At 35.6% G+C, this 22,961-nt stretch overlaps 1 protein-coding gene and 2 long non-coding RNA genes across 3 annotated transcripts in view; 1 reads left to right on the plus strand and 2 right to left on the minus strand.

The window, feature by feature from the left end:
- LOC147843513 (uncharacterized) overlaps positions 1-22,961 on the minus strand; it is a 721,012-nt gene that overhangs the window by 422,600 nt on the left and 275,451 nt on the right. The gene's annotated exons all lie outside the window — the stretch shown is intronic.
- Positions 1-22,961, minus strand: part of ntn1a (netrin 1a) — a 124,307-nt gene that overhangs the window by 77,319 nt on the left and 24,027 nt on the right.
- On the plus strand, positions 216-4,992 carry LOC137490207 (uncharacterized). Its single transcript, XR_015493668.1, has 4 exons — positions 216-459; positions 2,074-2,180; positions 2,466-2,575; positions 2,907-4,992. It is a non-coding gene; the product is annotated as an uncharacterized LOC137490207 (long non-coding RNA).

Consider the following 22,961-nt stretch of genomic DNA (forward strand, 5'->3'; position numbering starts at 1 on the left):
AATCCCCTAGAGGCCGCTGAGATCTTAAATATCTTTCGCCAGTGCCATTTGCGCCTGCTCCTCTCATGTAAATCCACCTGAAGCCACTGTTGACAGACTTACTGACCAACAGACCAATCCTCCCCCTTCCCTAAACCCGACCAATAGTATTTTGAAAAGCACTAATTGACCCACCCACCTTCTTCCCTTAACCCAACTGCAGTGTTTTGAAAAGCATTCCACAAAAAGAAAAGTCATGTTTTACCACATTTTCAGATTTTATCACATTCTCACCCTGTTATTTAATTGTTTATTTTATTTTTTGGTTTCTGTTTTTGTCTTACCTGCTTTCTGGAATCGTTCTTCACTGAACTTGAACTCCATTGTCGTGGTCAACTCTGGTCTGCATCTCAAATCCGCCGATGTACATGGCGAGCTACCGGACTAACTGGTATCAGTTGAAAAGCTGTCCACATGCAGGTAAGTGGTGAGATGGTTAGCGAGAAATGGAACGGCATAATGCGCCGCATCGTTTATTTTAAAGACAAATTGCAGGCATATGTAAATCTGGCTTCATAATTAACAATCTCCAGAAACGTATATAGGGTTATGTTTTCAGAATGAGCCTATATTTGTTTAAAATAGCTCTAACATCCAGTGTTGTGTTCATAATTATGATTGTTTATTTATGTAGCACCATTTTCCTGCAAGACAAGAAATTTCAACTATTCAATTTTATTCTGTCTATACACCTACTTCATCCACCCAAATTGATAAAATCTCTGCTTGTGTGAAGGACATTAATGATTGGTATAACTCAAGTTCTTTGAAACTCAACATGGACAAAACTGAGATAATTTTTTTTTGGCACCCCAGCGCTAACCAGCAATATTCTGACCAGTTTCCCCTGTGAGATTGCTGGCTCTCACATTAAAACGTCTACTTCTGTCAAAAATGTAGGTGTAATCTTCGACTCCACACTCTCCGTTTAGTCTTATATTAAATATGTTAATAAATCTGCATTCTTTCATTTACGTTGCATTGCCCAACTGCATCCCTTCATCAGTAGCAAGGATGCTGAGACTGTTGTCCATGCATTTGTCTCTTCACGCTTTGACTACTGTAATGCCCTTTTCATTGGTCTCCCTGCCAGCCTCATCTCCAGATTACAATGTATTCAAAACTCTGCGGCTAGAATACTCACTCATACCCAACGTTCTGCTCATATAACCACAATCTTGTACAATCTCCATTGGCTCCCAGTTGCATACCGCAGTAAATTCAAAATTCTCCTCCTCGCATTTAGATCCCTAAATGGCCTAGCTCCCTCTTATCTCTGCATCATGCTTATTATGTTCCTCTGACTCTGACCTTCTTGCTGTCCCTCGGTATCGCCTCTCTTCAATGGGGGGCAGATCATTTAGTGTTATTGCACCCAAACTCTGGAATTCTCTACCACACTCACTCTGTTATGTTAATAATATCTCAGAATTCAAATCTTTACTTAAAACTCACTTATTTTCTTCATGGGTAAATCATATTAAATGTATGAATGAGTTCTTACAGCCTCTTTGGAGATACATGCCCAGGGTTACATTTTTGGGAACTGTGAAATAGGTGGTTGAGATGCAACCAAGGCTCATTCTTAAACCGTACCTCTATATGCATTTCTGGAGACCGTCAAATATGTCCCAGGAGCAATGTTTTTTTTATTTTTTTTATTTGCAGTTTTTGTTTTTTACAAACCCACAATAGGCTGCTTGAGATCTCTAATTACTCTCTGGAGTGTCATTCGTGCCTGCTGTTCTCTCGTAAATCCACCAAAGGCCAATGTCGACTGACTGTTTAACTGACTGTTTGACAGACTGAATTATTGACTGATCCACTTTTCCCCTTCCCTAAACCCAACCAATAGTATTTTAAAAAGCACAGATTGACCCACCCACTTCCCTAAACCCAACCAACAATTTTAAATAGCAATTCATAAAAAGAAAAGCCCTCGTCTGATTTTTACCACGTTTTACCACATTCTCACCCTGTAATTTACATGTTTTTTTGTTTTTTTTTCTTGGCTTTCGTTTTTCGTTGGACTAGAACCCCATCATCGTAGTCAACCCCTCTCTGCATCTCAAGTTCGCCGACGTACATGGTGAGTTAACTGGACGAACTGAACAAACAGCCGGAAAGCAGTCTATACGAAGGTAAGCGGTCAGCTGGTATCATACCACCCCATAGTGTTCATTTAAAAAACGGAATTCAGCCATTTGTATCTCTAGCTACAAAATTCACGATCTCCAGAAATGTAAATAGGGCTATATTTCCAGAATGAGCCGATGTTGTCGAGATGACATCTGCTTGCATTTTTGTTTTCACATTTCACTAGAGGGCGCTGAGCACATTTTTGACAATGTCAAATACATTACTGGGCTAAGTTTACTCACCATATATTTTTACCAATTTTTTGTTTGGTTTGTCTGTTTTTTTAGGTTGGTTTTACCTGCTTTCTGGAACCATCCTCCACCAGACTCGAACCCCAGCCCACTCAATACAAGCTATCGAGCAAACTGATGATGCCAGAAAAGCCCTCAGTATGAAGGTAAGTCTTCAATAGTAAAAGAAGTTGTTTGCAGCGTCATATCACCCTGTTTTACACAGAAAATGAAGCCCTTGGCACATATTCCCAATAAGCCTGTGTTGTATGTATATGAATTAGCCACTAAATCAAAAAGTTACAAAACACTGCAAAATAACATTGGAGCACCATTATCGATCTCTATTTTTTTCTTTAATTATATTTGTTGAATTTTACATTAACCATTGTACAATACTTCGTTCACTACTAAGAAGCCCCTGAAATGTATAAATATCCCATTCTCTGCGATTATCTTTCATGTGACTGATTATCTGCCCTTTTCTCCTTCTATTAGCCTCATTAGCTTTAACAATATGGCCAGCACATCAGGTGTGAAGACTTTAAGCCTCTTTTTTTCCATTTACACCCCCACACACATACCTCGCTCATTCACACCAGAGTGGCGGGAAGAGCAGACCTTTTGGAGCAGATGTCATTAGCGCGTGTCACCTCTGCGATTTACCGACCTTGCTCAACGTTAACAAGCGTTCACGCTGTTTTATTGGAACACAACTCTACTGCGGCGGATTTTTCAATAAAATTTATAGAGCATGAAAATGACTTGAGTTGAGCAAGGAGGGACTGCAGTGGATCAGGGAAGAGGAAGGGCTTGAAAGTCCATGGGAAGCCTGTTGGCCGATCGGAACAGATTGCCTGGAAATGACCCCGCTGTCCATCAGTCAGTGAGAGGGGGAGCACTTCAAACATGTTTCAAGGCTCAGCCCTTTCAGTGCATTGACCTGTGTAAGTGTTTTAACAGGCTGCTAATTAGTAGAAGGAGTCTCATGGGAGATATTTACCCCAAACCAAGAGGCAAAATACAAATATTGCTATGTAAACTCTGCACTATAACCAGCCTTGTCAACGTGATGGTAAGTGATGGAAAGAATACTGAAAAAGTGACACTTAAGTAAAAGTACCATAACTTGCTTAATATGTATTGTAAGTAGAGAAAAAAATAATTGTTGTAAATATTACTCAAAATATGAGTAAAAAGTACCCCATAATGTACTCAAGAGTAGTGAGTATCATGCTGTAAAAAGCTAATGATTTCCATGTAATTTGTGCATGTGTGTAAATATAACATTCTGTCGTGCATTTAGTTATTGCCCAGCAGGCACATGACGTCATAAGACGTTAATTTTAGGTTAGATTTAGGTTGTGATGTCAGGTGACCAAAATTTATTGTCTGGCCAGTGTCTAAGGACAACATTATATTGATGTCCAACAACAACGTCAAATGGTGTTGATATTTGGTTGATTTTAGGTTGTGTAAAAAAGTGAACAAAATCCAACGTTGAGCAAACATCTTAAACCAATGTCACACTGATGTCAAATTCTGACATTTATACGTCAGGTATGGCAACCAAAATCCAACGTCTGGTAGACATCATAGTGGTAAAGTCCACACAATGTCAAGCTTTAACATTATTAGACGTTGATATTTGGTTGATTTTAGGTTGAACATTGACGTCGGCCTGAAGTTAAGTTCTGATGTCTACCCGATTTTCATGTGTAACATCCCCATGACGAAGGGTACAACATCAAAATAACGTCATGTTGACGTCTTGTGTCTGCTTGTGTTCATCTTCTCATCAGTAACATGCATCTAAACAATCACGGAGTCAATGCACTTTAATGCTCCTAGTTTACTGCAATTATAAATCGCCCATGTCTTGAGGTAGTTCATTATTATGCGGTTTACCTTCTATTTGCGATTAGACAGTAATCACAGGACTGGTTTTTGTAATCCCCATAGACAGGAAAAAATAAAGTAGTGACTGCAGACTGAAGGAAAGTAGTGGAGTAAAAGTACCAATACAGCACTAAAAATGTACTCAAGGAAGAGTAAAAGTACACATTTATAAAACTCCCTAGAAACTTACAATTTCTGAGAAAAACTACTCAATTACAGTAATTTGAGTATTTGTATTTAGTTACATTACATCACTGGTGATAGTTGAAAGTTTACTGTCTATTTATTCCTCATGTGGAGTTTGTTTCTTCTACTGAACATGAAAGAAGATATTTAAGCTGAAAACATATAACCATTAACTTCCACAATAATAAATAAAATGCTGGGAAAGTCAATAGTCACAAATGATGTGTTCAACAAAAGAAAGAAACGCATGGTTTGAAACAAGTAAAGAGCAAGGCCCAATCCCAATTCTACCCCTTAGCTCTTACACATCCCCTTACCCCTACCCCTCATTTTGCGCGTTCATGTGAAAGGATAGGGGTGTCCCACACTGTAAAAAATGCAGGGTTCCACACATATCATTCATGTTGTCCCAACACAAATCTATTAAGTTAACTTAATACTTTTAACAAATTTATGTGGATTGAACATAAAAAATTAAGTTGTACCAATCAAATCTCAAGAATTGTGTTGTTTCAGCTCATTTTAATTAGGTAGTTTAAACAAGTAAAGAAAATATTTACTTAGCCAAGCGGAAGGGCTAGATAGCCTCGAAACAGAGATTTTTCAGGATCACAATGGCGTTCGTGTTTTACAATCATGTTTCAAAAAACACTTAAATGAAAACCGATAAATTTCTCTATCTATAAGCTCTTATTATAACTTCTGTGGAGGAGTCCCACAACATACTTTCATATCTGCCACTTGATGACACTCGAATATCCTGTCAGAAGAGTCTAGTGGCTGGGAACGAGTTTTTACAGTGTCTGGTATAACGGTAAAGTTGTTTTTGTGTGTTTACATAGATGAATATGGCCACGGTGTAAATGCACAGTACAGTTACAAACTTATTGCCACATTATATTGTTATGATTACATGATTTATGCCTTCAGTGATTTCCTGAACATAAATACAAAAAATAACACAACTCGAATAACTATAGTAGTTGCCATCTTTGATTTCATATAAAGCAAAAGATTGCGATGACATATGATGACGTGTGCAGGTGTAGTGGTGTCCCTTTTCATAGGGCTAAATTTAGAAGTCCTTCCCCTTCACATTCTGTTTCAAGGGCCAAGGGAAAGTGGTAGAGGTACAAAAACAGAATTGGCATTGGGCCTAAATAAATGATTAGACAACTTTAATTTTTGAGGGGGCTAACTATCCCTTTAAGCCATTTGTAGCCATATAAAAATTTGCTTATTTTCTATCATGCTTTTGAAGAGTTCATTCATCTGTGTTAACTGGAAAATATTTTATTTTGATGGTTTTTCTTCATTTAATTTTCACCTTCATTTGATCAGGGTAAATCAAAGTAAAATGTTCTATTAAATGTAACGAGCATGCGCTTTTTATAACTTTTACATGTTATTATTTTTTTATTTGCTGTTATTTCGTTTTAACAATAGTTTTAGTTTAGTTTTATTTTGGAAACACATCTCTAGTTTAATTCTAATTCTAGTAATTCTAGTTTAACACAGAAAACAAAACATGTACAGCGTTGACCAAAGCAGAGTTTAGTGTTTGCACAGTTTACATTAACCCCAGTGCAATCCTCTTAGGGCCTACTCACACTATGCCATCCGTACCGTGCCCAGGCCTGTTTCCCGGATCGTTTGAGAAGTGTGAGTGCGCTGAATCGGGCTCAAGCACGGTTCACTTGGCCGGCCCTGACCCGGTTGGAAGAGGTGTGCCTGAGCGCGGTTCACTTGGGCTTTGGAACGGTAAACTTGTGTATGAGTGCAAAACGTGCCAAAGCCTGAAACTGAAAGCGAGACGTGACTTTTAAGGGGCTGTTTCATATGGATTTATTAATCAATCTTACTGTTCAGTGAACACAAACTGCCGTAGTTTATTAAAGACGAGAACTCATCACAGCACGACAGCTGCGCGGCTTCAGCAGACCTCCTCATTCCTGCAGCACGAGAGCTTGCAGCATGCAGCATGATTGTTTATGAGCGCCAAAAGTGGCGGATCTGTTGGGCGAAGTATTTGACGGCATATCAAACTACTAAAATGATATAACTAGAGAAATCTCCACTGTGCTGCTGAGTAAAAGAGCGCTTCTCACTGAACAGCGCAGCAGCGATGACGTAAGCATGGCGAAGCCCGTTTGTGGTGTGAGCGCGGGCCATCGGGGGAGACGGGAGGGGGGACAAGCGTGCTTTGGCAAGGTTTGAGGCAACTGTACCTAGTGTGAGTACGGCCTAAGTGATAAAAATAAAATATTTTTTTTGATCAAACCGCAAATTAATTCTTTCATTAATTTTCTTTCGGCTTAGTCCCTTTATTAACCTGAGGTCGCCACAACAGAATAAACCGCCAACTTATCCAGCATATGTTTACGCTGAAGATGCCCCTTCAGTTGCAACCCATCACTGGGAAACATTTATACACACTCATTACACACATACATTACAGACAATCTAGCCTACCCAATTCACCTATACCACATATTTTTGAACTTGTAGGGGAAACTGGAGCACCCAAAGAAAACCCACGCGAACACGAGGAGAAATGCCAACTGATCCAGCCGTAGTTTAAAAGCAGCTACCTTCTTGCTGTGAGGCAATTGTGCTACCCACAGCGTCACCGTGCTGCCCTCAAACACCAAATCCAAAACCAAGATGAAGAATTCAGACTATCATCTTCATTTTAAATGATGTGGTTCACCATGTGATTTTTTTTCATCCTGGTATGTGCTTTTGCCACCATGTGGTACCAACACATCATTGAGCATCAACAGATAGACATTACCTATATACTACAGTTGAAGTAAGAATTATAAGCCCCCCTTTTAACTTTTTTTCTTTTTTAAATATTTCCTAAATGATGTTTAACAAAGTAAGAAAATTTTCACAGTATGTCTTATAATATGTCTTATAATGTCTTATTTGTTTTATTTCTGCTAAAATAAAAACATTTTTTATTTTTTAATAAACATTTAAAGTTCAAAATTATTAGCCACTTTAAGCTATATATTTTTTTTCCAATAGTCTACAGAACAAACCATCGTTATACAATAACTTGTCTAATTATAACCTGCTTAGTTAACCTTATTAACATACTTAAGCATTTTAATGTCAGTTTAAGCTGTACAGAAGTATCTAAAAAATATCTACTAAAATAATATTTACTGTCATCATGGCAAAGATAAAAGGTTTACTATGTTTATATATAATTCTGTAACTTTAACTGTTAAAGTTATTAGTAATCAGTTATTAGTTAAATTAAAGTTATCAGTAACTAATAAAGTAATGGCAACTTATAACCTTTTCTGATTTTATTTGCAATGCAAGAATGTGCACTTTTGTAAAGCTGCTTTTTAAGCAATAATTATTGTGAAAAGCGCTATACAAAAACACTTGAATTGAATATAATGTGTAAATATTAGTATGTTTTGACAACAGTGTAAACATAGCATTTTCACCATAGAATTAGTGCTTATGAATTCCAAAAATTATTGTTCATTTTTTCGAATGATTATTTAAAGTACTGTTATTGGATTCGCTTAGTTTTCCATTCATTGTAAATTAATATTATTTTTTCCTTCAGTTAAAGTTTAGTTTTTTCACCAGTTTTTTTAGTCTTTGGTTTGGTTTTCATTTACTAAAATAACCACACATAAACACACCCGCCAAGGTTTAGATGAATTGCTCAGGACGGTAGAACCATATCACAGCCAGAGTACAAATAAAAAGAGACTAACTTGTCTTCCATCCATTTCCATTGTTCTCAGACGTGCTACTAAACTCGCGAGTGGGCGACAGTCCAAACCTTCATCAACAGCAGCCTGGGTTTTTTTTTTTTCTCTCCGCCACATGTTCTGCACACAGTCTCTCTCAGTATGAGCGGCGAGCCGACAGGAAGCCCCCAAAACTGTAAATCTACAGCCCAGGTTACCGATTCATCCTGCTATGACATGTTTATTGTTCTTTTTCTAACCGTTGTCCTCACTCCTACGCCATTTTTTGGATGACGCCACTCTCTCCCTGCGACTCCAGAATCACTTAGCGGCTTTCTTGAAAAGTCCATTGTGGTGTAATCAGCCTTTTTCACCATGTTAAAGTCATCAGACGCACAGCATGAGCCTTCAGAATGGCTAATTGCGTGTGAAGAAAGCACCTCAATGGCCACCGGCCACGTGCTTCCTCAAGAGATCTTCCACAAGACAGATGGTCAAACCAAATCACAAAGCTATTAAATCACGTTTATCACTTCTTTTCTCAGCCTAACAAGGGTAATTTTCACTAAATGATAAACAATGTGCTCTGCAACCTGCTCCAACCCTTATCAGTGCCACAGCACAATGACATACCACAATTAAATATCATTATCTGAAGTTTCCAAGGGTTTGAAACTCCAGTTAAAAAGGGAAAATTAGGAGCCTGGCAAATGCCACAGTGATCGTAATTACTTTCTTTCGGGGGAAATTAGCTTATCCAACAATAACAATGGTGAAAGTCAGAAATTTAAACATATTTCATCAGCTGGTTTGTTCTGCTTAAATGACTTCAGACAATGATTGAATTTAGTTATTGTTTCTGTACAGGTTCCATAACCATAATTACCACAATAAAATGCCCATTATACTGTCCCAGCTCCATCTGGCATCACAGTATATATGGAGGAAAACCACTTGCTCTGTTACCTTGAAATCCTTATAATAACTTACAAAGAGCTGAAAGACAGACAGAGAGAGGCACACACACACACACACACACACACACACACACACACACACAAAGACAGAGAGAGAGAGAGAGAGAGAGAAAACTTTCCACCTGTTGTCAAACTTAAAAATACAAAACACATTCTGTCCACCTGCTGAGAACCATTAGCACAAGCAAACTGTGAGGCAGGTGCAGGTTTTATTGTCTGGCGAGTGGCGAATGTAAAGAGCTCTCGCTGATAACAGCAGAAGGTGCAGGCGGTGACACTGTAACTGTCATTAAATGATAATTACTGCACCACAAGGCTTAATGAGATTTTAATGTCTCCTGAATAGACACCACTGAGGGAAAAAAGGTAGCCTTAAGCAATGCGATCTACCTAGAATGAAAGCTGTGGTGATTGCGATTCAGGAACACCAATTTTTTTTTTGACTTGCTTTGCAAAAACAAACAATCTTAGACTCAATAAACTGAATCAAGAAACGTGACTATTACTTCATTAAGTCAGACACGAGTGAGGTCAAAGGTAAACACCGATATCTCTGTAGGTAAGCTGTGTTAGTCCTTTGTAATGTAGATAAGCAAGGGAGAGATGAGATAACGTCACTTCAGATTTACCGCACGGTAGATCCACAGTTAGTCTGGGATTTTTTTCAGTCTACTGTAACATCAGTGTCAAATATAATCATTGCTGCTAACACAAGATTACAAATCATGTTCTACTCATTCTTGGGCATTATAACTTAGGAGTGTACCTGGAGTGCAAACAAGTAGTGTACATGGCTGCACAGAATGCATATTTGTAGTGTACTTTATATTTTAATTCATAAAATGCTTTAAATAGATACATGAACTCTACTTGCAAATAAAAGGCCACTTAAGTGTATTAACGAGTGGTTTTAAAACTGACTGTAATGGCTGTAAACTTTCTAATACTTAAGGGATACTGTCGAAAATGGCTGTGATTTTACCGGTAAAAAAACTGTAAAAATGCTACAGTAAAAATCCATAACTTGGTTAACAGTGTTTCCTTAATACATCTAATGTTGATAATCAATGTTTATTTCATAACTTTAATTTTATCAGTGTTACCATACTGGTGTTTAGTAGCTGTCTGAATGACACTGAGCACCTTCTATACACTGAAACACTTTTCTGCTTGTGGGAAAAGTTATTTGTGATGAGCATCGCTTCATTATGTAACTTTCTCATCACCACCTGCATATGTTAACGTGTCTATGTGTGTAAAAAAAGATGTGTAGATGTTGGTAATTCAAAATTAATGAAATACGCTAGTTTACTGTAAAAATGAGAAGTTACTTTTACGGTTTGTGCCGTAGTTTTTACGGTAAAATACTGGCAAGCGCAGCTGCCGTTTTTTTCCCGTAAATTTTAAGATTTATTTTTTACCGTGTAATGGTGCAGGATAGATAAAGTTAGGACCAAATAATCATGTTCTATGATGTTTTTAGCAGGGTGATGCATGTATTCATGCGTATTAAAATGTACAGTTTTATGATGTACAGTTGGGGATACCTTAAGGTGCCAACTCTGAGTAGCAGTTATTGTAGCTGTGCCGAAGTATGTGATCAGTGATTGAGATACATGTTTGTTGCATCCTGTTTATTTGTTAAAGTATTACTGTGTGTATTGCAAGGGGTAGTCTTTGATGTTTGAAAAGGTTTGCCATGAATAATGTCTTTTAAATGTTTTATGCCTAGATATTGATGGTTGTGTATTAAGGGTGTCTTTCTGGCTCTGTTTGAGGAGCTGAGTTATGTCACTGTTTTGAGTCACTATTTAATGAACTTGGAGTCTTAATGTATTGCATATTTGCACATTATCTAAGAGTGGGGCATGACCCCCAAATGCCTTGAGACTATATTGCGCATTTGCACCTGATATGAAAGCCTTGTGATTATTGTGTTTACGTGCTACCAAAGTGGTCATTTATATGTTAATTGTTTGATAACCCTTATGTGGGTAATTAATAAATGGATATGTAAGTCTATTTTCTTTATTTTCTTTCTAATGAACTAGGGGTAACATGACCTTGTTAATTGTTAATTGAGTGATTCACATTAAGCTGATTTTTTTTTATAGTTTCTTTTGTTATAAAGAAGTAGAATTATTTTAATTACTGTTTCATCTTAAGTGTATTAACTGACATTAAATGTTGATGTATTTCAAATGTGCTAAACTGGACCTTCATCAAGACAGCTGATTTGATTAAATTCATTGATTCATTCATTTTCCTTCTGCTTGGTCCCTTTTCAGAATATGTTTTACACAGCGTTGTATTTTGTTTGGAAATGAAAATCGAGTTGACGTCAGAAACCACCGCCAAGCCGACGTCCATGTCTAATCATGTTACACCTTGATGTTGTGTGGATGCTAACACCATGACATATATCAGACACTGGATTTTGTTCACTTTCCAACACAACCTAAAATCAACAAAATATCAATATAACTTATGTAATGTAAAATAATGTTATCCTTAGACGCTGACTAGACATGGATTTTGGTCACCTGATGTCACGACCTAAATCTAACCTAATATTAATGTCTTAAGATGTTGTGCGTTATAGATCATATCTTTTGAAGGAGCACCCAGAGAAAACACATGCAAACACAAGGAGAACATGAAAACTCCATACAGAAATGCCAACTGGCTCAGCGGGACGCGAACATGTGACCATCTTCCTCTGAGATGACAGTGCTGAGCCACTGTTATTTGTACCACTGAGCCACCATGCCGCCAATTTGATTACAAATTTATTATAGTACAGTCCATTCTTTTAGTAACATTAAAATGGCGTCAAAGAAAATATAAGACATGTAAGTAATTATTTGAGTCTAACTTAATGTAAGTGGGTCAAAGTGGGTCATGAGTTTATATTATAACGGCTGAACTTTAAACATTCATTTCTCATTTAATTGCAATTAAACTGCAGTTACATGTCTGGATCACAAGCAAAAAAAAACATTTTGGTGTAAACAATTGTAATTTTAAATATACAGATATCAAATTGTAGTAGTGTAATGCTTTCAATAATTTAAATATTTAATTTTAAAGTTTATCATTTACATTATAAACATGTCATGAACGTATATCTTTTTCACAAGGGTCATTCACAAAGACCATTTTAATGTAAATAATAATGATAATAATAACATTAAATATTATTATTAATATTTATGATTATTATTATCATTATTATTAACAAAGATCAAAAATGATGTATGCACTTGAATTACTTGGTGTTTCTTGATGCACTAGGCTAAGCTAATAAATCTCCATAAGAGCGATATATCTTTATGTGTGTCCACTTACGGTGGCCAAGAAAAATAAGCAGAGGTGCAATTTCCGACAAACCAGTGCCATGAAAAGCTGCAAACACGGCCACTGTTACCATTCTTACTCCGCTCTTCTTTTTTAGTCCTCGCCGTGTTTGTTTTCCAGGCTCTGCGATCTCTCTGTTTCCCACCCATCACTATAGAAACCAGATACTGTATCTCAGCCAGGTCTATCCTGTGGAAACAGAGCTCACTTTCTCAGATAAATAAACGGTTACGGTGAGGCCGCAGGGAAAGAGAGATCAGAGCCGGAGCTGTGAAAAGCGTCAGACGTGGCGATTCTTATCAGATGCTTAAATTGCAGCTGTGCCCTCGATTACTAAACATCTCCACTGATCTTGACCACACCGAAAAGAGATTATCTGGGAGCATCAGCTACTGTAGAGATCATTTCCTAAAGGGATGCTGTTGGGGTTTTTTCTATTCAGATTATTTGTTTGTTTTAACATAGTCATTTGCAGTATAAACATGATTTGTTTATTATATCTAACATTTAGTATGATCTTTTTTTAAATGGTTTTACTATTTCGTTTTAATATTATGATAAAGGATAATAATATTAAATATTTTATTTAATATTTTATATTAATATTTTATATTTTAAAATATTATAGATTTTTGTTTTTGTCATTTTATTTTATATTCATTTTTACATTTAGTTTAAAAATGGGTTTAGTTCAATTTTAAATGTACACAATTTCATTAAGTTCAGTTTGGTTTAGTTTACTTTGATTAAGTTTTAAATTTAGTAATCAGTTCAGTTCAGTTTAGATTAGTTCATTTTTAAATTTAGACAATTTTAAACAGTTAAGTTCAATTGAGTAAAGTTTAGTTCAGTTTTATCTTAAATTAAGACAGTTTTACACAGTTCAATTTAGTTTTTTTCATTCTTATTTTAGTGTATTTTATTTTACTTTATTTTATTTCAGAATTAAATTTATACAGTTTTATAATGGTTATTCATTCATTCGTTTTCCTTTGGCTTAGTCCCTTTATTCATCAGGGGTCACCACAATGGAATGAACCACCAACTTATCAAGCATATGTTTTACACAGTGGATTCCCTTCCAGCTGCAACCCAGTTCTGGGAAACATCCATACACACTCATTCACACTCATATACCATGGCCAATTTAGTTTATTCAATTAACCTGTATTGTACCTTCACCTGTCTTTGGACTCTGGGGAAAACCTGAGCACCCTGAGGAAACCCATGCAAACACGGGGAGAACATGTAAACTCCACACAGAATTGCCAACTGACCAAGCCGGGACTTGAACCAGCAACCTTCTTGCTGTGAGGCGAAAGTGCTAACCACTGACCCAACTTTTTTTGCCTACACTGATTATGTTATTAAACACCTTTCAAAAATTGGGCTAACAGATTAAGCTTCACTTTGTAACTTGCTTTAGTTTTAGTCAATTGCTGTTGTTTTGTAGCCTAACCTTTGTGCAGCAACTGACATTTAAATTCCTGAAGCAACATTTCTTTGAAAGTAGTTATTTTGGGGTATATTTGTGGTATATTTTACCAATTTGTATTTTGGATATGAATAATACATTCGGATATATCACAGATAATGTCAGAAGGCAATTTTCAAAATTAGGTTAATCGATAGGCCCTATTCACTTTCCTTGTGAGAGTCTCTCATTAAACCAGATTTTATTTCAGAAGACAAGAGACATTTGTGCAGTCCTTTCAATTTATCCTACACTGAACCCAAAACATTGAAGTGTTTGAATCACTTTGGATTTACCATTGCAATTTACACGCAAGTCCACACTCAAAATCATCACCCAAACATATCCACCACATCCCATCTGCAGAAGTTAAAAATAATGTTTTTTGTTGTGTTGTAATCTGCTACACATATCAAACTGTACCTTACAAAAGCTGGAAGGGATTTTTAAAGCTGAGCTTACAGTTAGACATGCTCTCATGCTGCTGGACTCCCTCCAGCCTTCACACACAGGAGGAAATAAATAAAGACTGATCATCCAAAAACATGCCTTTTATCCTGAGCCAGAGCCCAGTCCATCAGACAACATGACATATGGACCCTCAGTGAATAGATCTGCAAAAGAATCACTGACACATCCTGAGATGAACTGAAGTGGGTACCCAGAGATTGGCAGCTTCTTTTTTCAAAAAAGAAAAAAAAAAAGAGAGAGACAGACAGAGAGAGAGAGAGAGAGAGAGAGAGAGAGACCCATAAGGAAACTAGACTGCTCTTGCCTTCTCATAAAATAAAATAAAAAATAAAATAAAATAAAATAAAATAAAATAAAATAAAATAAAATAAAATAAAATAAAATAAAATAAAATAAAATAAAATAAAATAAAATAAAAAAGATAAAATAAAATGCATTTCAGCATTAAGAAAATATATTTGCAACATTACAATACAGATGGATGGAGATCTAAAAAAAATATTAATAGTTATACTATAATTAAATATTAAATAATAATAATAATAATAATAAAAATAAAGATTTTTCCCATGTTACATTATTTACTTAGACAACAGAAATTAAATAGTTGGGTAAATGTATTTTAAATACTTTTAAATATATTTGTAAATAATGGCTGAAAAATTGTGGAATGTTTGACTAAACATTTTTGGTATATTTTGAAATATACCAAATTTATAAATTTGAAATATAATATAATATAATATAATATAATATAATATAATATAATATAATATAATATAATATAATATAAAATAATATAATATAATATAATATAATATAATATAATATAATATAATATAATATAATATAATATAATATAATATAATATAATAGCCTATGACTTGACTACCCACTGCTCTTTTTTTAAAGCAAGCAATACATGGTGGTCTTTAAAAAAACAATAATCAGCAGCTGAGAATGACCTCTTCACAATTTCATTTCCAGCTAGAAATAGTACCTTGGAGTATCATATCATAACACAAACAGTTTTAAGTGATTTAAACCTCAATTTCCTTATCAGCAAAAAAAGTACTGGTCTTGGTTTGTTTGCCTTTCCACGTTTTAATGAAAAACAATAATATACCTAAGTGGTCACGCTCGCGCAAAAGAAATCACCCCCACTTCAGATTCCTTCTCACATTTCTTCATTTCATCAAACAACATGCTGTATATTTAGAACGCTGTTGGGAAAGTTACTGTGGAAATAGAAGGCACGTTGGAAGCTTCAATGAACTATAATAAAAACTACTGGCTAAATTATACACATATAGATGAATAATAAGATTGTTTTAAATATGTTGTTACATTCGCTCAAAAAATGACATTTGCTGTTTGTTTAAACTACTTGTTTAAAATGAGCTGAAATAACACAATTCTTGAGTCAGACTACATGATTTTAGCCCTAATTTTAACTCGCCGACAGGTTTTGAGAAATCGCAGACAAATGCCTGAAATCACAGGCTAATCTGTGCTCATTCACATGAATAACAATCACACAGTATGGACTACCAAAGACACGGTCTGAGAAAATCGCAGATGAGTCGTCGACACCCGTGAGATTTTTGACATGCTAAATATCTGGATTAAAATATCAATTAATCATGCCGTGTAAAATAGTTCTGATTGAAAATAACATGGGCGATTACCTATAGCCAATGAGAGAAAAGCATCAACTAGTATGGGTACCTGCAGGCCAGCAGGAGGATAGGGGAGAAATTAAAAGTGCTTCTTTTCAGTCTACTTGGACTAAATGGAGGAAAAACTAATGGAAATTTGGCTGGAGCACCGGTGTTTGTTTGACATGCCTGACCAACAGGGTCGAAAAAGAAATTCCAAACTCCTTTCAAAGGTCAGGTGAGCAAATAAGTACATTTTCAACCCCACTAAAGGCTTCTTTCTCATTATATAGTTAATAACAAAAGATATACTACATGACATTGCGTTGTTTCCATGTCAGTTCTTGCGTGTGTTTGGTTGTGAGAGACGTAGTTTGTGGACTGATACAAAGTCGTCGGTGATTCTTCCTATTCTAAAGTCCTGCAGTGTGAAACCCCCTGTCACCGATCCATCTTGCAGTGTAAACAAAGCAGCCACGAAACACTATATTGTCATGCAGTGTGAAAACATCTGAGACACGATTACTTTGAAAATCATGCCATCTGAACTCTGCAATAATTGTTTTATGTTCAATCCACCTAAATTTGTAAAAATGTACAAGTCAATTTAATTTCTTAAAATTAACCTTAACATTAAATAATAAATACATGAGGCCTTATTTATGTAAATATTTATGGACACAAAACGGGTACTTTTTTACAATAAGGTTCTCTCTGTTAACTACAATAGCTAACAAAAACATTAAATCATTTATTAATTTTACTTAATGTACATTTCAAAGTCAACTACTTTTTTTAATATGTTTTGGTAAACAGCAAAAAAGCTAATAAACAGCTGTTTTGTCTACTAAACTTTTAGCAAAATTAATGGTTATTCTACATAACAAATGCATAGCTTATTGGTGGTTAATGTTAGTTAAGTTGAAAATTCTTTTGTTTAAAAGAAGTACCGGTAACACTTTGGTTCAGGTCCCTTTTCTTGCTATTAACTACTGGCTTATTATCTGCATATTATTAAGATAGTAACTATTCATTAGCAGTTATAAAGTATGATCTAATTCTACATCCCTAATCCTACCAAAAACCTAATCCCAACTACTACCTTTCTAACTACCAATAATTGGTTAAGCTAGTGTTATTTAATGGTTTGCTGATTTCGTGGATTGTGATCTAAACTAAAGTGTTACCAAAATAACTTGCTGTATAGAATAATTATATTAACCAGAATTTGGGTATATTTTGATGGGTCAAAGATATCCACTTAAACAGAAATTTCATTTTTATCTGTACATACAGAGAGAAGAACATAAACATGAGACATTTTTAAAGCAAGCAAGAAGCTAATTGTTTACTTGGTAAAAATGCAAATAAATCAACACTGAGATATTAATAGAATTGGCCCTTAAAAGACTCATGAAAACGAATGAATAAATGACTCAAATGCAGTATAGCATAATATGCACAGTAAGCAGAACATAATAGCTGAATGAATATTTTACAGCAGAATAAATATTTTAGAGTTATTCAGAACATGATTCATTAATTTAAATTCCAATACTACACTCCAGGATTAAACCATTTTCCTGGAATTAAAGTGTAATGATAATAAACCTTGATCAATAAAGGAAGTAAATGTGCTTATAAAAAATGGATCTGTTATTGATTTTAAATTTTCATCTTTGGTTAATGAGTTGAACGCATGCATGGGCAGAAACGAGGAAACAGTAAAATACCTCTAACTTCATTGGCTTTCCTAGATGGTCTTTTACTGGTATGTTGATATTTTTTTCTATGTTAATCTGAGTATATTGAGTCAATGTGCTTGTGTATGTGAAATTTTGTGTGGTTTTCCAAGAAAAAATTCCTATATAAGAAAATTCTACATGTCTAAAAGTCTCACATCCAGATCTGCACCACATGTTGTGTATGTATAGTACAGTAAATGGCAAACTCATTACCACATCTCTGGATTTCCCCCCGTTACTTTCTCACAGCACGGTGTTCATGAAGGTCAGGGGGCAGATGCACTTTCTGACCACAACTCAGCCTTTTTTCACACACTTCTAAAATCCTGGATTAAGTGGGATCAGGTCTGGTTAACTCAGGTGACCTGGTGGACTTTCCCTCTCTCAGAAAAAAAGTAAGTAAATAAATAAATGAATTTGTGAATAATCAATGCAATCTTATGGCAATTTGTAACTTTTTAATTTAGTGGATAATTTGTATTAACTAATTTGTACATTTTAGTACCATTTGTTCATCTCCCAGTGAAGGGTAACTTTAGGGATGGGGTTTGGCGGCACACCTCCTTTAAAAAATCTTGCCCTATACAAATTAAATCAGATGAATTCGTACGCATTTACTATTTTTCAGTATGTAATAGGGCTGGTAGATTAATCGAAAAGTAAGTGAAATTGACATTCAAAACCTATAATCGATCTAATATTCCAGGACAATTTTTTTCAACTACTTTCCCTACCGCGTGTGGACCGCGGATGCCGACGCGGACCTCTCACAAAATGTTACTACACGTCGCAACGACATATAGCACAAGCTCTGTGATTGGTCGGCTTGATAGCATTGATGAGGGTGGGTGGCGCAAAGAGGGCAAAACATAAATAAATAAACTTCTAGATCTTGATTTTAAGCCAAATCGCCCAGCCCTAGAATGTAATATAGTTTAGAGCTATAATCGGCCCATAAAAGTTAGGCCTGATAGGGTCAGAGCTCGAAAGAATTCGGCCCGAGCCCGACAAGTACATTTTGATTAACAGCTTTTTAAAAGCCCAAACCTGTTTATAGCCCGACTTTATTCAAATGCAGCAGTGAATTCAAATCACTGCTGCTGCTACAGGTCAAGATGCATAGAACTGATCTGGCTGATTTTGCAAGTTTTGAGTAGGATTGTTTGTTCATCTTCCACCAGCCAAGAACATTCATTTCATTTTCCATGACAGTAGTTTCAATGTATAGAGTGACCTCGCCATCTTCCCTGTCATCTTGCTCTAGAATGACCATTGTTATTGAACAGGTGGCTGACCTTACCGCAGTCAAAGTTCTCTTTCATCATTTGGTTCATCTTCGCAGGGATGGATTTTAATGTTGTAACAAATGATTTGATTACTTTCTCATGCATCACATGACTGTTCATTTACTGCACAAGCCCAAGCCCAGCCCGACCCTGTCTAAAATGCTAGAAATTAATCACGAACCCACCTGAAACTGTTGGGTCCCATCGGGTCCTGTCAGGTTCGGGCAAAGATCTTCAGCTCTAATATAGTTACGTTTTTTGTGAGATCCGCTTGGTTATTTATCAGGGCTCACCACAGTGAAATGAACTCGATCAATTAACCAGTGGGAAACCTTCTCTCGCTCTGCACGTTTCCTACTGCTGTTTCTGTGTACGCAATCTGTCACTCACACAGACAATCTTATGTGCTCTACAGAGACATGCCCTTTCTGCCAAAATGTGTCCGACCATATTTTCTGAATGTCCTAAAATGTCTGGGATTCCGGTTTTACTTAACCAATTATCATAATTTTTAGCAATAATGTATTTTTTATTAATTTTTATCTGATATTTATTTCTCATTTGCTGTATATTTTATTAATCTAATGATGCTAATATATTACATACTTTATACATATATATATAATGCATAATGCTTTAGCAATACTGTAAATATCAAGCCAATAAAGCAACTTTAGAGAGAGAGAGAGAGAGAGAGAGAGAGAGAGCAGTCTTTACCTGTCAGTGAGTGCACATGTGATGTTTCAATCCGGCTACCACCACAAGTATATTTCAAACCTGTGGGAAGCACTGAATACATATTTTCTAATCTACTAAACTTGTTCCATAGCTCATGTGGTAAAGCACTGCACTTGCAATCAAGTCCTATGAAACCCAAGTCATAATAGAAAGTAGGAAATATAGCATGTTTGCTCAAAAACTAAACTGCTTTTGTTAATACATTATCATTTAGGTTTAGTGTATATCTGGTTTGTTATCATCATAAGTGCTAGAGCAGTAACTTTTCAGCACCCCGTCACTTGGTCATTTCATTTTTGAACTGCCACAACACAAACAACAACCTCTGAAGTAAAGCGTTTCCAGATTTGTGGTCATCTGTTTTGGATAAAACTGAACAAGCTTTTAGTACCACTTAAGCTCACTAGACATTTAACTTTGAAATTGTAGCAAAATGTATAAGAAGAAGCAAATAATAGAAATCATTCTGCAGAAATGTTGCCATGGGCACGTTTTTCCAATCAACCTTTGTTGGTATATTGTGTAACAATGAACCGAATACTCTAAAGCTTTGTCCAAAACACCAGATTCTTTCTGTAGCTGGGATTTTCTTAAATCTTATCTAAACTCACCCATCAGCCCAGTTTTAGCGTTCTGATGCCAGTACATACATTCACAGTGTCGAGTATTAATCTAAGTCAATACCCTAAAGCAATGGCTCTGTGTACAGTTGAATCTTGAACAAGCCTCTGCAGTTCCAAACCACGAACAGTTACAAATCAAAACATGGTCATGTTCAAGTACCACAGTTTGGGTAAATAAAGACAAATTCGCTTTAAATGAGGCGAGAAGAGCTCGGTTTACCTCAAACCGAGACTCGCCATCTCTCAAAAGAGGGTCAGCAGGCTTTTTGGCTTCTAACTTCTGTGCAAATGCAAATAAAGGTATCTCATTTATCAAACTTGTATAGTCCCAACGGTTATCCAGCGCTATCTCAATATTTGCCAGAGTACCTTATAAAACCTGTCATTAGTTAGTGTTCACCTTAAATCCCGTAGTATATTTACACTACTTTATCCTTCAGAAAGTAATTCATAGCTTTTCTCTGAGGTAGGGCAGAAGCTCTGCTGGGGTGTGTGAGGGGTACGGCTAGGGGGTCCGGGACAAAGTGTATAACTAAACATACGTAATTTCATACAGCCATTAATCACAGAGAGCTGGTTGCTGTGGGAACTGTTGCCTCGGGGACGATGTGCTCATGCTCACTGCTGGTGGTCCTGTCGACAGACCTACTAGACCCTTCAAGACTCAAGTGCCAGGGGTCGCACCTCAGGTGGTGCCCCAAGTACAAGAAGTGAGAAAGATCTGTTTTTCATTGATGTTGTTTCTGCACTGAGAGAAAGAAGTCTGTGGGCACACTGTACGCTGACAGCTCTGTGCTGTTCCTTTCTCTACAAGTGCTTACAAGAGTTTGCAAGCTAAATTAAAATTAAACGTAATCTATACTCTACATATAAACCAGGGTGTCCATACGCCCTCTTTCGCATCCAGACGGATTTATAAAGCTCTTAAAATGACCAGGATTTTCAGCTTTTTCCATTTATTTATTTATTTTAAGTTTAACAGATTTTTTTTACTTTACTTTAAACTACTTTACATAATACTGTAATGTGAAGGTTTTAAATTCAAAATATTATTTTGGATTATTATTATTTTTTTAATTACGTTTGTTATTTTATTGTTCAGGGACAAAAGTTTAATGGAAATTGTTATTTATTTATTTTTTTGGTATTTTAGTTTAGTAACAGTTTTATGGTTGAGAACCCTTTTTTAAGTATTTATAAACCCCATATGTATTGTATTGTAACCCATATGCATTTTGTCTTCAAATAAACTTCCATACATTCCATCAAGTCCATACATTTTAATAAACATTTCAACCGATCAGAAAAAATGTCCATAATGGAAACACATTTACCAAGTCTAGTATACGTATCAAAAAAAAATAAAATAAATAAATAAATAAATATATATATATATATATATATATATATATATATATATATATATATATATATATATATATATATATATATATATATATATATATGAATATGACATGACTACTGTCATCACAGTAGTTGGGTATTATTAACTAAAAGTACTGTCTTGAGCAGCTGTGCTCCCAAGAATGGTCTCACGCCTCTCAAAGCCACTGTGCATTCATTGTGTTGTGTCTTTGTCTTCTGAGGTGCAAGTAATTTATCATATAAGAAAAAAGGCCCATCATGGCTTCTCCAACTACAGCAAAATAATTTTTTTCTTTTTTAATTTTATGCTTGTTTATCATAAAGTGATGATTTTGTTCTCTTTACTCATTTGGATCTTCAATAGTATCTGGGTGCAGACTTCCACATGCAGTCTAAGACACGCTCTTTTAATTGTTTATTGTTTAGTTGCATGTGTTACATTTATTAGGAATGGTATTCTCTGGTGGTGCTTAAACCGTAATCACAACTACTCTAAATACAGTACGGTACAACTGACACATTTTGCATTGCTCAGAGAAACATCTTGTGGCACGTCTTTTTTGTCTTTTAGGTTTTAATGTTTTCTGTGAGAAATTGCTGTTGTTGTTTTTTTTTTTTTTTTTTCAGTTTTCTCTTGGAGGTACAAATTCATCCTTTCCAATCATCCTACAATTTTTTACCTCAATTAATTTCCATTTAATCTCTTTCAGACATTGTACCAATAATGGGCTATTTGAACAGATGTGAACAGAACAGTGTTTTGTTACATTGTAATGTAATGTAATAAAAATATGGCCAGTTAAATAGACTTAGGCATTGATTTAGTTGTTCAATCGCAAACTGAGACGAAATGCCTTTTAAACATCAGAGCCGTGAGGAGCAGCAACAGCTGAGCACTGAAAATTTATAAAAAATCTGTAGGTAAATAAATTGACATATTTTAAAGACATGGCATGGAACAATGGAATTATATTCAATGCTTCATCTTTGGTGTGAGATCCAAATTACACTGTCTCTGTCAGGCTGTGCAG

This window comes from Danio rerio, chromosome 6, assembly GCF_052040795.2.
Source record: "Danio rerio strain M-AB ecotype USA chromosome 6, GRCz13ab, whole genome shotgun sequence".
NCBI classification, from domain to species: domain Eukaryota; kingdom Metazoa; phylum Chordata; class Actinopteri; order Cypriniformes; family Danionidae; genus Danio; species Danio rerio.